Source organism: Podarcis pityusensis, assembly GCF_964106645.2.
Source record: "Podarcis pityusensis genome assembly, chromosome: 5".
Taxonomy (NCBI): Eukaryota; Metazoa; Chordata; class Lepidosauria; order Squamata; family Lacertidae; genus Podarcis; species Podarcis pityusensis.
In genome coordinates, this window is record NC_138032.1 from 50,704,823 (window position 1) to 50,718,527 (window position 13,705).

The 13,705-nt window shown below is 43.7% G+C and overlaps 1 protein-coding gene across 3 annotated transcripts in view; it reads left to right on the forward strand.

Moving 5' to 3' along the window:
• ATRNL1 (attractin like 1) overlaps positions 1-13,705 on the forward strand; it is a 521,011-nt gene that overhangs the window by 67,446 nt on the left and 439,860 nt on the right. The gene's annotated exons all lie outside the window — the stretch shown is intronic.

The following is a 13,705-nucleotide window of genomic DNA, read 5'->3' on the forward strand; positions in this document are numbered from 1 at the left end:
AAGGCAGGAGAGGTCCGCGAAGCCTGGGCGCGCTGATCTCAGCGCGCGCAGGCTTCGGCATGCCGGCAACTCTCCGCAAGCAGCGGCAGCGCTGCCGCTGCTCGCGGAGAGGTCCGCGAAGCCTGGGCGCGCTGATCTCAGCGCGCGCAGGCTTCAGCATGCCGGCAACTCTCCGCAAACAGCGGCAGCGCTGCCGCTGCTCGCGGAGAGGTCCGCGAAGCCTGGGCGCGCTGATCTCAGCGCGCGCAGGCTTCGGCATGCCGGCAACTCTCCGCAAGCAGCGGCAGCGCTGCCGCTGCTCGCGGAGAGGTCCGCGAAGCCTGGGCGCGCTGATCTCAGCGCGCGCAGGCTTCAGCATGCCGGCAACTCTCCGCAAACAGCGGCAGCGCTGCCGCTGCTCGCGGAGAGGTCTGCGAAGCCTGGGCGCGCTGATCTCAGCGCGCGCAGGCTTCGGCATGCCGGCAACTCTCCGCAAACAGCGGCAGCGCTGCCGCTGCTCGCGGAGAGGTCCGCGAAGCCTGGGCGCGCTGATCTCAGCGCGCGCAGGCTTCGGCATGCCGGCAACTCTCCGCAAACAGCGGCAGCGCTGCCGCTGCTCGCGGAGAGGTCCGCGAAGCCTGGGCGCGCTGATCTCAGCGCGCGCAGGCTTCGGCATGCCGGCAACTCTCCGCAAACAGCGGCAGCGCTGCCGTTGCTCGCGGAGAGGTCCGCGAAGCCTGGGCGCGCTGATCTCAGCGCGCGCAGGCTTCGGCATGCCGGCAACTCTCCGCAAGCAGCGGCAGTGCTGCCGCTGCTTGCGGAGAGGTCCGCGAAGCCTTGGCCGGACAGCTTTTGAAGGCAGGCGGGGGGGACAAAGACTTTCGCCCCCCGCCAAAAGTCTTTGTCCCCCCTGCCTGCCTTCCCAGGGGCTTTTAAATCGCCCCGGACAGCGGAGAAGCCCTCCGCTGTCCCGGGGTTTTTTAAAATGCTGGGGTGGGTGGGAAGAAAAGCCCTTGTCCCCCCCCCAGCCTTCAGAAGAGGTCGGGGGACAGACTGTCCCCGGACCTGGTCTGAAGTCGGTTTCCCTAGGAACGCATTAATTGATTTTCAATGCATTCCTATGGGAAACCGTGCATCGCAAGACGAAAAACTCGCAAGAAGAAAAAACTTGCGGAACGAATTAATTTCGTCTTGCGAGGCACCACTGTATATGCATTCTTAGCTCTAATGGTCTCTGAAGTTAAGTATGACACCAGGGTAACTAATTTTTAACTTCAGACACTGGTTGTTTTAAATGTAGTACTCTGTGCTCAGATTCAAAAAGTAATTTTAGAAAGTAGAGAGGGAGGGGGAGGCAGGAACTATGACTTGTATGGGAAGAGTTAGTAAAGTTGATGCTGTAGTTGAACCAGTGTTTTAGTTTGGTATAAGGCAGCTTCTTATGTCCCCAAAGGAGAAGGAAGTTGGCAGAAAACACTTCCTACTATGTGAATAGAAAGAGTAACTTAGGAGTCAGGCTGAAGTCTCTAGGAATTATTTATTTTAGATGACACATCAGAAGGACAAGCAGGATATAATTTATCACAGCAGTTTACAGAAAACAAAACAAAACAATGGAATCAATAAAATAAAATTATTAAACAACACCAGAACAGCAGAAAAAAACCCCACAAAGTCAAGACAGTAAAAATTGTCAAAGATGATAGGTTCAGCTTAGCATATGGGTCAGGTTCATTATGGCTGTTTTGCCCTTGTTGTTGTTGTTTAGTCGTTAAGTCGTGTCCGACTCTTCGTGACCCCATGGACCAGAGCACGCCAGGCACTTCTGTCTTCCACTGCCTCCTGCAGTTTGGTCAGACTCATGTTTGTAGCTTCAAAGACACTACCCAACCATCTCGTCCTCTGTCGTCCCCTTCTCCTTGTGCCCTCCATCTTTCCCAACATCAGGGTCTTTTCCAGGGAGTCTTCTCTTCTCATGAGGTGGCCAAAGTATTGGAGCCTCAGCTTCACGATCTGTCCTTCCAGCGAGCACTCAGGGCTGATTTCCTTCAGAATGGATAGGTTTGATCTTCTTGCAGTCCATGGGACTCTCAAGAGTCTCCTCCAGCACCATAATTCAAAAGCATCAATTCTTCGGCGATCAGCCTTCTTTATGGTCCAGCTCTCACTTCCATACATCACTACTGGGAAAACCATAGCTTTTACTATACGGACCTTTGTTGGCAAGGTGATGTCTCTACTTTTTAAGATGCTGTCTAGGTTGGTCATTGCTTTCCTCCCAAGAAGCAGGCGTCTCTTAATTTCGTGGCTGCTGTCACCATCTGCAGTGATCATGGAGCCCAAGAAAGTAAAATCTCTCACTGCCTCCATTTCTTCCCCTTCTATTTGCCAGGAGGTGATGGGACCAGTGGCCATGATCTTCGTTTTTTTGATGTTGAGCTTCAGACCATATTTTGCGCTCTCCTCTGTCACCCTCAATAAAAGGTTCTTTAATTCCTCCTCACTTTCTGCCATCAAGGTTGTGTCATCTGCATATCTGAGGTTGTTGATATTTATTCCAGCAATCTTAATTCCGGCTAGGGATTCATCCAGCCCAGCCTTTTGCATTATGAATTCTGCATATAAGTTAAATAACCAGGGAGACAATATACAGCCTTGCCGTACTCCTTTCCCAATTTAGAACCAATCAGTTGTTCCATATCCAGTTCTAACTGTAGCTTCTTATCCCACATAGAGATTTCTCAGGAGACAGATGAGGTGATCAGGCACTCCCATTTCTTTAAGAACTTGCCATAGTTTGCTGTGGTCGACACAGTCAAAGGCTTTTGCATAGTCAATGAAGCAGAAGTAGATGTCTTTCTGGAACTCTCTAGCTTTCTCCATAATCCCGCGCATGTTTGCAATTTGGTCTCTGGTTCCTCTGCCTCTTCTAAATCCAGCTTGCACTTCTGGGAGTTCTCGGTCCACATACTGCTTGAGCCTTCCTTGTAGAATTTTAAGCATAACCTTGCTAGCGTGTGAAATGAGTGCAATTGTGTGGTAGTTGGAACATTCTTTAGCACTGCCCTTCTTTGGGATTGGGATGTAGACTGATCTTCTCCAATCCTCTGGCCACTGCTGAGTTTTCCAAATTTGCTGGCATATTGAGTGTAGCACCTTAACAGCATCATCTTTTACAATTTTAAATAGTTCAGCTGGAATACCATCACTTCCACTGGCCTTGTTATTTGCAGTGCTTCCTAAGGCCCATTTGACTTCACTCTCCAGGATGTCTGGCTCAAGGTCAGCAACCACACTACCTGGGGTGTACGAGACATCCATATCTTTCTCGTATAATTCCTCTGTGTATTCTTGCCACCTCTTCTTGATGTCTTCTGCGTCTATTAGGTCCTTACCACTTTTGTCCTTTATTATGGTAATCTTTGTACGAAATGTTCCTTTCATATCTCCAATTTTCTTGAACAGATCTCTGGTTCTTCCCATTCTGTTGTTTTCCTCTATTTCTTTGCATTGCTCGTTTAAGAAGGCCTTCTTGTCTCTCCTTGCTATTTTTTGGAAATCTGCATTCAATTTCCTGTATCTTTCACTATCTCCCTCGCATTTTGCTTGCCTTCTCTCTCCCGCTATTTGTAAGGCCTCGTTACATAGCTACTTTGCTTTCTTGCATTTCCTTTTCATTGGGATGGTTTTAGTTGCTGCCTCCTGTATAATGTTGCAAGCCTCCATCCATAGTTCTTCAGGCACTCTGTCCAGCAAATCTAAATCCTTAAACCTGTTCCTCACTTCCACCGTGTATTCATAAGGGATTTGATTTAGATTGTATCTTACCGGCCCAGTGGTTTTTCCTACTTTCTTCAGTTTAAGCTTGAATTTTGCTATAAGAAGCTGATGATCCACAGTCAGCTCCAGGTCTTGTTTTTGCTGACTGTATTGAGCTTCTCCATCTTTGGCTGCAGAGAATATAATCAATCTGATTTCGATGCTGCCCATCTGGTGATGTCCACGTGTAGAGTCGTCTCTTGTGTTGTTGGAAAAGCGTGTTTGTTATGACCAGCTTGTTCTCTTGACAGAACTCTTATTAGCCTTTGCCCTGCTTCATTTTGCTCTCCAAGGCCAAACTTGTCAGTTGTTCCTTTTATCTCTTGAGTCCCTGCTTTAGCATTCCAATCCCCTATAATGAGAAGAACATCCTTCTTTGGTGTCACTTCTATAAGGTGTTGTAAGTCTTCATAGAATTGGTCAATTTCCGTTTCTTCAGCACCAGTAGTTGGTGCATAAACTTGGATTACTGTGATGTTAAAAGGTCTGCCTTGGATTCGTATCGAGATCATTCTATCATTTTTGAGATTGCATCCCAGTACTGCTTTCGCCACTGTTTTGTTGACTATGAGGGCCATTCCATTTCTTTTGCGGGTTTCTTGCCCACAGTAGTAGATATGATGGTTATCTGAACTGAATTCGCCCATTCCCGTCCATTTTAGTTCACTGATGCCCAGGATGTCAATATTTATTCTTGCCATCTCATTTTTGACCACATCCAACTTACCCAGGTTCATGGTTCTTACATTCCAGGTTCCTATGCAATATTTTTCTTTACAGCATTGGACTTTCCTTTTGCTTCCATGCATATCCGCAACTGAGCGTCCTTTCGGCTTTGGCCCAGCCGTTCATCAGCTCTGGATCTACTTGTACTTGTCCTCCGCTCTTCCCCAGTAGCATGTTGGACACCTTCCGACCTGAGGGGCTCATCTTCCAGCGTCATAACTTTTATATGCCTGTTGTCTTTGTCCATGGAGTTTTCTTGGCAGGGATACTGGAGTGGCTTGCCGGTTCCTCCTCCAGGTGGATCACGTTTGGTCAAAACTCTCCACTATGACCTGTTCATCTTGGGTGCCCTGCTCGGCATAGTTCATAGCTTCTCTGAGTTCTTCAAGCCCCTTCGCCACGGCAAGGCAGTGATTCATGAAGGGGCTGTTTTGCCCTACTGCAGTGTTATTCTCAAGAGCCTCACCCCCCCGCCTGTTGACATGACTGGATTAGAGCATGTAGTGAACATGCTCTCTCATAATTTTGCCATTGGAACTAAATAGATCAGTGCTTATTTTGGTAGTTGACAAGGTTTACAATAAAAATAAAGTATTATTTATTCCTGTTTTTGATATTTTCTTATTTGGTATAATGAAGTTAATTTACAAACTTCGTATTAGCAAAATACTACTATGGTTTCAGTTTGTGTTTGAAAATCTATTACAAGATGTATGCATTGCTTATATAGTTATCTCTGGTGTAAAGCAATTCTGTAGTATAAATCTCAAATATATTTTTGCCAGTATCACGACGTTGACATCCTTTTCCTTACTACTCACCTTTATTTCAAGGAGCCAAGATGGTATACATGGTTCTCATTCTCATTTTAGCCTCACAACAACCCTGTTAAGTAGTATGTTAGGCTAAGAGATGGTGACTGGCCAAATGTCACACAGTGAGTTTCATGGCTGTGTGTGGATTTGTGGGGCTGTGTGGGGATTTAAACCCTGGTATGACATGTCCTAGTCTGACGCTTGATAACACAGTGGTTCCCAACCGGGGACCCGGGGACCTGAGGAGTCCACATAATGCACCCAGGAGGTCCATGGCACCATTCACATAACTAAATCTATCATAAGAGATATTAAAATTTTCAAAATTGGAGGGTCCATGGCGTGGCGTTTGAAAAACAGGGGGTTTATATTACTTAGCTAATTGGGAACCACTGCTGTAACACACTACATCAGTACCGACTCCTCTGGTTTTTTCCCTGCTATGGAAGAAAAAACTGTAAAAACTATAGCAGTTTAATGATACACCGTTCGTTGAAATATGCTACAAAAGTATATATAAAAGTAGTGAGCTTAGATTTTATGTGGATAGCTTTCTGTTTCTGCAGAGGCATAGCTGAGATATCAAATGAAAGATTTCTCAAACACATAGACTTTCCTCCCAAAGAAGTGTAGAACTAGGGGTCAAATGGCTAAATCCGTTTCTGGAAAACTTCATAAGACACCACATTTCTAGCATCTACAGGAAAGTGTGAAGTAACAAAAAGCCAGCTTGTAAAAGTCAGATTGCCTACAGCTCCCACTTGTCAGTCTTTACCTGTAGGTGAATTTCAAAGAAAGCAGATCTGTTGTTTGTTTCACCTTCAGCTATAAGTGGGCATGGTGACATATTCAGTTCAAAGTGCTCACATTCTGAAGGTAAGTGACATTTAGTGGGAGAATGGAAGGAAATCATCTTTTCTCTTTTCCCTTTCATCCTTTAGTTCTTATTTGCCCTATTGTTCTCTCTAAACTATATTTGTTGTCCTGTATTTGAACAAGAGTTATGCTTGCAGCACTCAAAATTGCTTCATCAAGAACAGAAGATATACATGTGCTAGGAAAACATCAGGTAAAATAATCCTGAAATAAATTTTAGTAGCCTCTTTTAGGCATTTTTGTTGATGTAGGTTTTTGAATGGCTTCTAGGCATTTCCCATGAGGTGTCCAACTAATGTAACAATTCACTTAATACAAAAGCCTGCTCATTTCTGTAGTTTGGACCACCAGCTACACATGTAGAGAAACCAAGGATCCAAGCAAATTATTTAGGTGCACCCAGGCACTTTCTTGGGCACACAGAACTAGCTGTATGATTGTTTTGATCCCAGCTAGGTGTTTTCCAGCATGAGAACAATCAACAGCAAGGTAGAGCCTTTAAGGAGTTTATCCTTCTAACACATGACACACAGCAGAAATCTCTGGTGTTTTATCCTAATGATGTCAGCCACCAAGAAATACCTGCTGCTTAATCACCCTCCGGGACGTAGAGGGCATGCCCTAAAACTCAAGAGAGAGCAGCAAGCACATGTAGATTAAAACTATTGCAGGTAAAGGTGCAATCAGCTGCATCACACAGATGTACAGGCTCCAGGAAATGAAAAGCCAAGCTGTTCATAAATGCCTGGCACATAAGTTATTTAATAATACTGTTACTCTTGTACAGCCAGTGGGTTTTCTGGCAGGACCAAATATATTGTTCTTAAAAATACAACACATAAATGATTTTTAAAAATGGACAACAATTGCTAAAGAGTTAGTTGATTATCTGGGGCCAAACTATGCATTGGTGTTAGTAAAAAACATGGTGGAGCCAACCAGATGCACAGTTTGCATCTGGGCAGTCTGCACAACTTAACTCTGCTCATTTCGCCTTTATGCTGTCCACTATGTGAGGCTGCAGACATTACAGGGATTAGAGATATTGCAGCACTGGTGGTGAATAGATTCCTAGTGCACTATGAACAACTCTTTTACAGAAAATGCCTCTCATCCTAACCAATTACATTATCTATTTCCATTTAAGTCTTGGGATGCACACACAGGAGCAGTTTAAAGTGGATTCATTGCACCCCATGGGTTCATGGACTTTCCTTTTTTGTGTCATCTCCATTCAAGTAATAATAATAATATTATAATAATTTATTATTTATACCCTGAGCATCTGGGCGGCTCCCAACAGATTAAAAACTTAATAAAACATCAAACATTAAAAACTTCCCTAAACAGAGCTGCCTATTTCCTTGACATCTGATGGGAGGGCGTTCCACAGGGCAGGCACCACCACCTAGAAGGCCCTCTAGTAGCCTACACTTTCCCCCCTTTAAATTTGTTTTTCTTGATTGGTGGAGTGTGGATGCATTAAATCACACTGTGTTTTGTTTTGTTACATATATGGCAATGTTTTGATGGGTGCTGTCACCACAACTCCCAGTTCTGCTTGCTCAGTGCCTGAGCACAGCCTAGCTATTCTGTTTTCTTCCGCTCAAATGAAAGAACATAGTGTGTCCAGTGCCACTGGTTTTTGCTGGAGGCAATTTTTCACCATTGTTTTTAAATTTTTAAAAACAATTTCACATTCTTAAAACAGCTGTGCAGACCTGCTCTTGTCGAAAATGGCTGCATTAAAATAAAAATAGGATTAGTCCTCACAGCTAATAGTAGGCAGGAAAGGAAAAGGGGCAAGAAAAAGAAAAAAACACTTTCTATAATCCCACTTGCAGTTGCTCTTCCCCATGTATGGGTATTCTCCAACCAACACAATGACTTTTTACGTTGGGCGGGGGAAGAGTCAGGAGATCTGTTGTTCCTCTACCTCCCTCACCATTCTTTGTCCTCAGCAAGGCATTTCTCGATGAGCTGCTGGCTCTCTACCTGGTGTGGTCAGGCATGGTGTGTGTATGTTTCTCTCTGTGTGTAAATTTCATGTATTTGAATTTTTGTTTTTATTTTTAAATCGGCCCTTTTGTCTACTATGAAACATAATTGAAAATTTAACTGTGGTTATTGTTCATAATTGTGCTATTCCATGGGCCTTAAAAAAAGAAAGAAAAATGTTTGCATGCATAGGTAATCAAAATCCTGTTTGCATACCCACAACAGACTTCAGGTTTCCTGAACTTCCAGAGGTCATGGAAATAGTAATTGAGAGATGGGACTACATCACACAGTGTAAATGCATCTCATTAAGCACTGCCTGCTTGGATCTGTGGATGGGAAATACTGAGATAGATTTTAATTGAAAGAGCTCATGTGTGAATAAAAGTGAACAAAAACACACATGGAAAAACTGGATCTATGTAACCCATGCACATATTAACACCCTGTTGTGTACACAACCTTTTACTCTACTTGATATATTTTAATTCACATATATTTCAGTGAATTTTCCCCAAACAAAACATGATTTTGTTTTTTTCAGATAAATGGTAAAGTTCAATATTTTTCGCAATTATTCTAAATGTTGTATGCCATGTCAAAGTATCAGATACTGGCATTATGTGTGTCTTGAATATTTTTATGACTTGCTTATTAAAAATTTGTTACACAAAAAAGTAAAAACGTGTTTATTTAAAATTGGTATGTTTCAGTGCTTTGTATATATTTTACCACTTGGTGTCACTGTTTTTCCAAAAATACCCCTTCCATAAGTTAGAACTAATACACATTTGGTTTTAAACATATTTAAAAAAAGTAAGGGGACAACTTGCAATTTTAAAAACCAGGATATAATTTGTAAACAAAAGAATGTAATCGGTCTGTTAAGAATAATTGCTTACATGTTGATTCATGTAACTGTTGGTTGTGTGTATAGCTCAAGAACTTCTTTAAATAAATAAAATGCTTGTTGTTGCTGAAATGTGACAGCTATAACTCATAGTAGTCTTAAATCTGATTGAAGAACTTAGATTGTGTTTAGGGTTCTGATGAGATGAAGATTTGATCTATTCACTATCCTTTATTAAAGTAGAAATATAGGTATGGTCTAAGATTATGAACTGAATTGATTTCATACCTATGTCAAAGGCAGATCCATTAACTTGTAATGGTCTTAGGATAGTGTTTGGGTGGCAGAACCGTTTTAATAGTGTGATGTCAGAATTCATCTATAAATATTATTATTATTATCTATTATTATTAACCTAAATGAGTAGCAAGTGTATTTGAAGTAATTTCAAATGTGTCGCCACAAGTTATACCGAAGTTTCTGTTCAATTCTCAGCAAGCTAATGAATTTTAGTTTATAGCCAAATCTTTTAAAGTTTGTTCAGGTTTTCTTTTAGAACAAAGACTAATATGCCCAAAGACATTGAAAAAGAAGAATTTTGCTGGGAAACCCCCCCCCCTAAATAAATGGGACTGTTTCATTTTTGCTTGCCATCATACCTAACCTTTTTTTAAAGAAAGCATATAAACTTCACACTACCATATTCCTAAAAGTCTGGTCCTATGTAAAGCTTTGTTTAAAAATCATACGGCTTTCTGCAATGACTGTCCACTTATCTTTATCTCCTTACATTATTTATCTCTCTTCCCTCTCTACCCAACTACTAAAACTATTTTACAATATTTTACTTTTGTATGGATGGTTCTTCAGTGAATCTAGAGTAGTTTCTACAATGAACATTGGTTTTGTCAGTGTTACCATAAAGCACCAATGCTGCAGCAAGCAAAGGCTTTAGCAGCTCAGCCAGCTGCTTGTGGCTGGAAAGCCAGACAGGATGTTTGTGACTGTTGCCATGGGAACAAAGGGGCAGTCCATTCTGTACTGAGCACCGGATGTTAGCTCAGTGTGTGTGTGTGTCATATGACCAGTACTGGATGTACTTGGGAGGAGTTTTCTCTTGCTGTTGTTGAGTGCAGACATGATTCTCTGTACTGATGTAAGAGGCAGAAATAAATGATGTAAATAGTTTTCTGTCTGCTTCTTTCCCCTCCCTGGGGACACCAAAGGGGAGAGAGGAAGAACGGTGTGTTCCTCTCATACATCTGAGAAGAATCGCCGGACCTCGCCTGCTTATCAGCAGAGGTTGGGAGACGCGGGGAGGTCGACAGGAATATCTGCCGGTGCCTGCTTGTGGCACATTCCTCTGACCCAGGCAGAATTCCAACAGTGGCAGCCTTCGGATGGTTGCGATTCATCGGACATCTGCATGAGAGGCTGGTGGATTGTCCTCCTCTGCTCCAAGGAGGAAGAGAAGCGTCTGAGAAATGCCAGAGGCTCCACAGACAGCTGATGGAAAGAAGAGGTGTTTTCCAGAGCAACAAAGTTCAAGGTATGCTGCATTTCGGGCTAAAAGTGTGAACGCAGGAAGATTAATTCCCTGGTTCACGGAGCTGCGTTTCAAAGAAAACAAAAGCTCCGGAGGAAGAGGCCTGCATTCCACAAATTTTTGTGGTAGATAAGATGTCCCATTGAAATGCATTGTTGCTAGGTAACGGAAAGTTACTGGCAGAGGGGCTGGACTCTGAGTGTGAGCCTGGGAAAGCGAAACAAAATCAGAGAATGTTTCGGCTACAAGGTTTACGAGCTCTTGGAAGGGACTTTTCAATAGCAGCCTGAGTTTAGCTGCCAGGTGCAAAGAGCGTAAACAATTTGCAGTTTGCTGCGTGAGAAAGAAAAAAACAGCTGTTGGATTTTACAGTTTGTTTGAGAGTGTGGGCTGGAAAGCTGAAGAGGCTTGGCTTCAAGATGGATGCCAAGAAAGGAGTTTTGCCTTGCCCACCTCCCTTGACCAATGACAATTATTCATCTTGGTCTGTAAAGATGAAGGCCCTGCTGCAGAATCAGAGGCTTTTTGATGTAATTGAAAACCCCATCCCTGCAGCACCAACCGGAGGTTGGGAATCACGGAATGTAAGGGCCAGGACTGCTATAATTCTGTGTGTCTCAGATGATCAGTTGGTGCATGTTCAGCATTTAGAAAATGCGAAAGAGGTATGGGACACGCTGCGTACAACGCATCAGAGAGATGCTGGTTCTTCAGCGTTGCTGTATTTTGAGAAATTGACCAATCTGAGACTTGCGCCTGATGGAGATGTTCAAGCGCACCTGACAGAAATGAAGTTTCTGCGTCAACAGATGGTGGAACGCAATTTCCGTCTTCAGGAGGAAGTGTTTTGCTTCATGATGATAAACAGCCTTAGCCGCACCTACAAGGTTGTTGCCAGTCAGCTTGGTTCCCTACCGGCCGCGCAGCTGACCACGGAGAGAGTTTGTGCTGTGGTCCTGAATGAACACGACAGACTTGCTGCACTGGAAGAAAAGGACAGGGGGAGGGAAGAACAGAGTTCTAATTCCCCCACTGCTGATGCTACTGGAGAGCATGGTGTAGCATTGAGTGCTGTCCGATGCTACAATTGTGGACAGACTGGGCATCTACAGCGAAACTGTAAGAAGCCGCGCCAGTCAAGAGGAGCAAAGAGCAGCTCTACGAAGCCTCAGGCGTCAGGCAAAAGCCGTACCAAGTGCCAGGTGAAACCTGCAAAGGCTATAATGGCGAAAGGAACCACGCCAGATGTTGGGAACTCGTTCATAATCGACACGGGCTGTACAAAACATTTGTGCCCGCACAGAGGACTGTTTTCGACGTTGAAGAAGCAAAGCTTCACTGTGAAACAGGCCAACGGTCAAGAGCTGGAAGCGACTGGAATTGGGACTGTGTATCTTGAGAGTCTGAACTTGACTATAAACGATGTTTACCTGGTTCCAGAACTGAGATTTAATCTGCTGAGCGTGTCGCAGATTGCAAAGAAAGGACTGAAACTGTCCTATGATGCTAAAAGCTGCAAGATCTACAAAGATGGAGAACTGTTTCTTACTGCCAAAGAGAAAGATGGACTGTATTTGTTGACTTTTGATCAAAGTGATTACATGAAATGTAATTCTTCTGATTCTAACGAAATCTCTCTTGCAGGTATGACCAGTCTGAGCACCAGGAAGGTGACGAAGAAGGTCGACAGACCATTTCAGCGGGTGTATGCTGATGTGATTGGTCCTCTAGAACCATCTAGAGGCGGTGCACGATTTTACCTTGTGTGTGTGGATTGTTTCACTAATTATTCTTGGGTTTATATGATGGAGAAACCGCAAGAAACTTTAGAAAAGTTTCAGGAGTTTTGTGACAAGGTTAAAAATATGCATGATGCTAACATTGATTGTCTTTTCACAGATGACAAGCAAGTTTTTCTGTTACAGAAGTTTCAGAAGTTCCTGGATGGAAAAGGGATAGACCACAAAGTGGCAGTTTCGCAAGAAGCGTGGAACAGGGGGGTCTGTGTAAAAGTGAACAAAGAATTGCAAAAGGGGATGAATGCGCAATTGCTGAGTTCACATTTGCCACATGAATATTGGGCCGAATCGCTAGCGTCCTATCTTCATGTGTGGCTGAGAAAAGTCTCAACAGAGTTGGGATGTTCTCCTTTTGAGAAGCTGTTCAATAGAAAACCTTCTGTTGCCTATTTTAAGGTTTTCGGGTCTCATGTGAGAACAGAAGCTCCAGGTGGTGTAAAGAATGCCAGAGGCATTTTTGTGGGTTATGAAAAGGGTCTCTACAGAGTAATTTTGTCTGAATCTGGTCAGGTGATTCTCACAAAGTTCCTAGAGAGTGCTCCAAAGCAAGAGCGGGTTGTAGAACAGACATTTCCCACAGGAAACGATGATGATGATGATGATGAGTTTGATCTTATTGAGTTCAGTAGTACTGATGATGACAGCGATAGCTCAGACAGCTCAGTTGTCACAGTCATTGAGAGGAAATCTCACACAATGGATAGACCTTCACAGGTGAAGGAAGAACCACTGATTGCTACTGGTTCTCAACAGAGTCCAAAGGTTGAACCAGTGAGCACAGAGGATCAGAACCTCTTACGTAGGTCTGAGAGAGCAACGAAGGGTGTACCACCCAAGAGGTATTCAAAGGAGTTTGCTAACCTTGCATATGTTGCTATTGTAAACGACCAAAGACAGATTGAAGCTGTGTCTAAGTCAGAGACAAAGACACAACAGAGGGTAGCTAGCCAAGGTAATGCAGAAGCACTCATTCCTTGGAAGCCAGACAACCAGAGAGGTACATTGGTTAAACCAGTGGCGGGTAGTTCCAAGGGTGGAACTGAAACAACAGGGGAATGTTATAAATATAACAACTGTTTGTTTTCTTCTCTGGATGACGCTTTGCTCGCAGCACACATTGATACTTTAGGGGGAGTATGTTACCATAAAGCACCAATGCTGCAGCAAGCAAAGGCTTTAGCAGCTCAGCCAGCTGCTTGTGGCTGGAAAGCCAGACAGGATGTTTGTGACTGTTGCCATGGGAACAAAGGGGCAGTCCATTCTGTACTGAGCACCGGATGTTAGCTCAGTGTGTGTG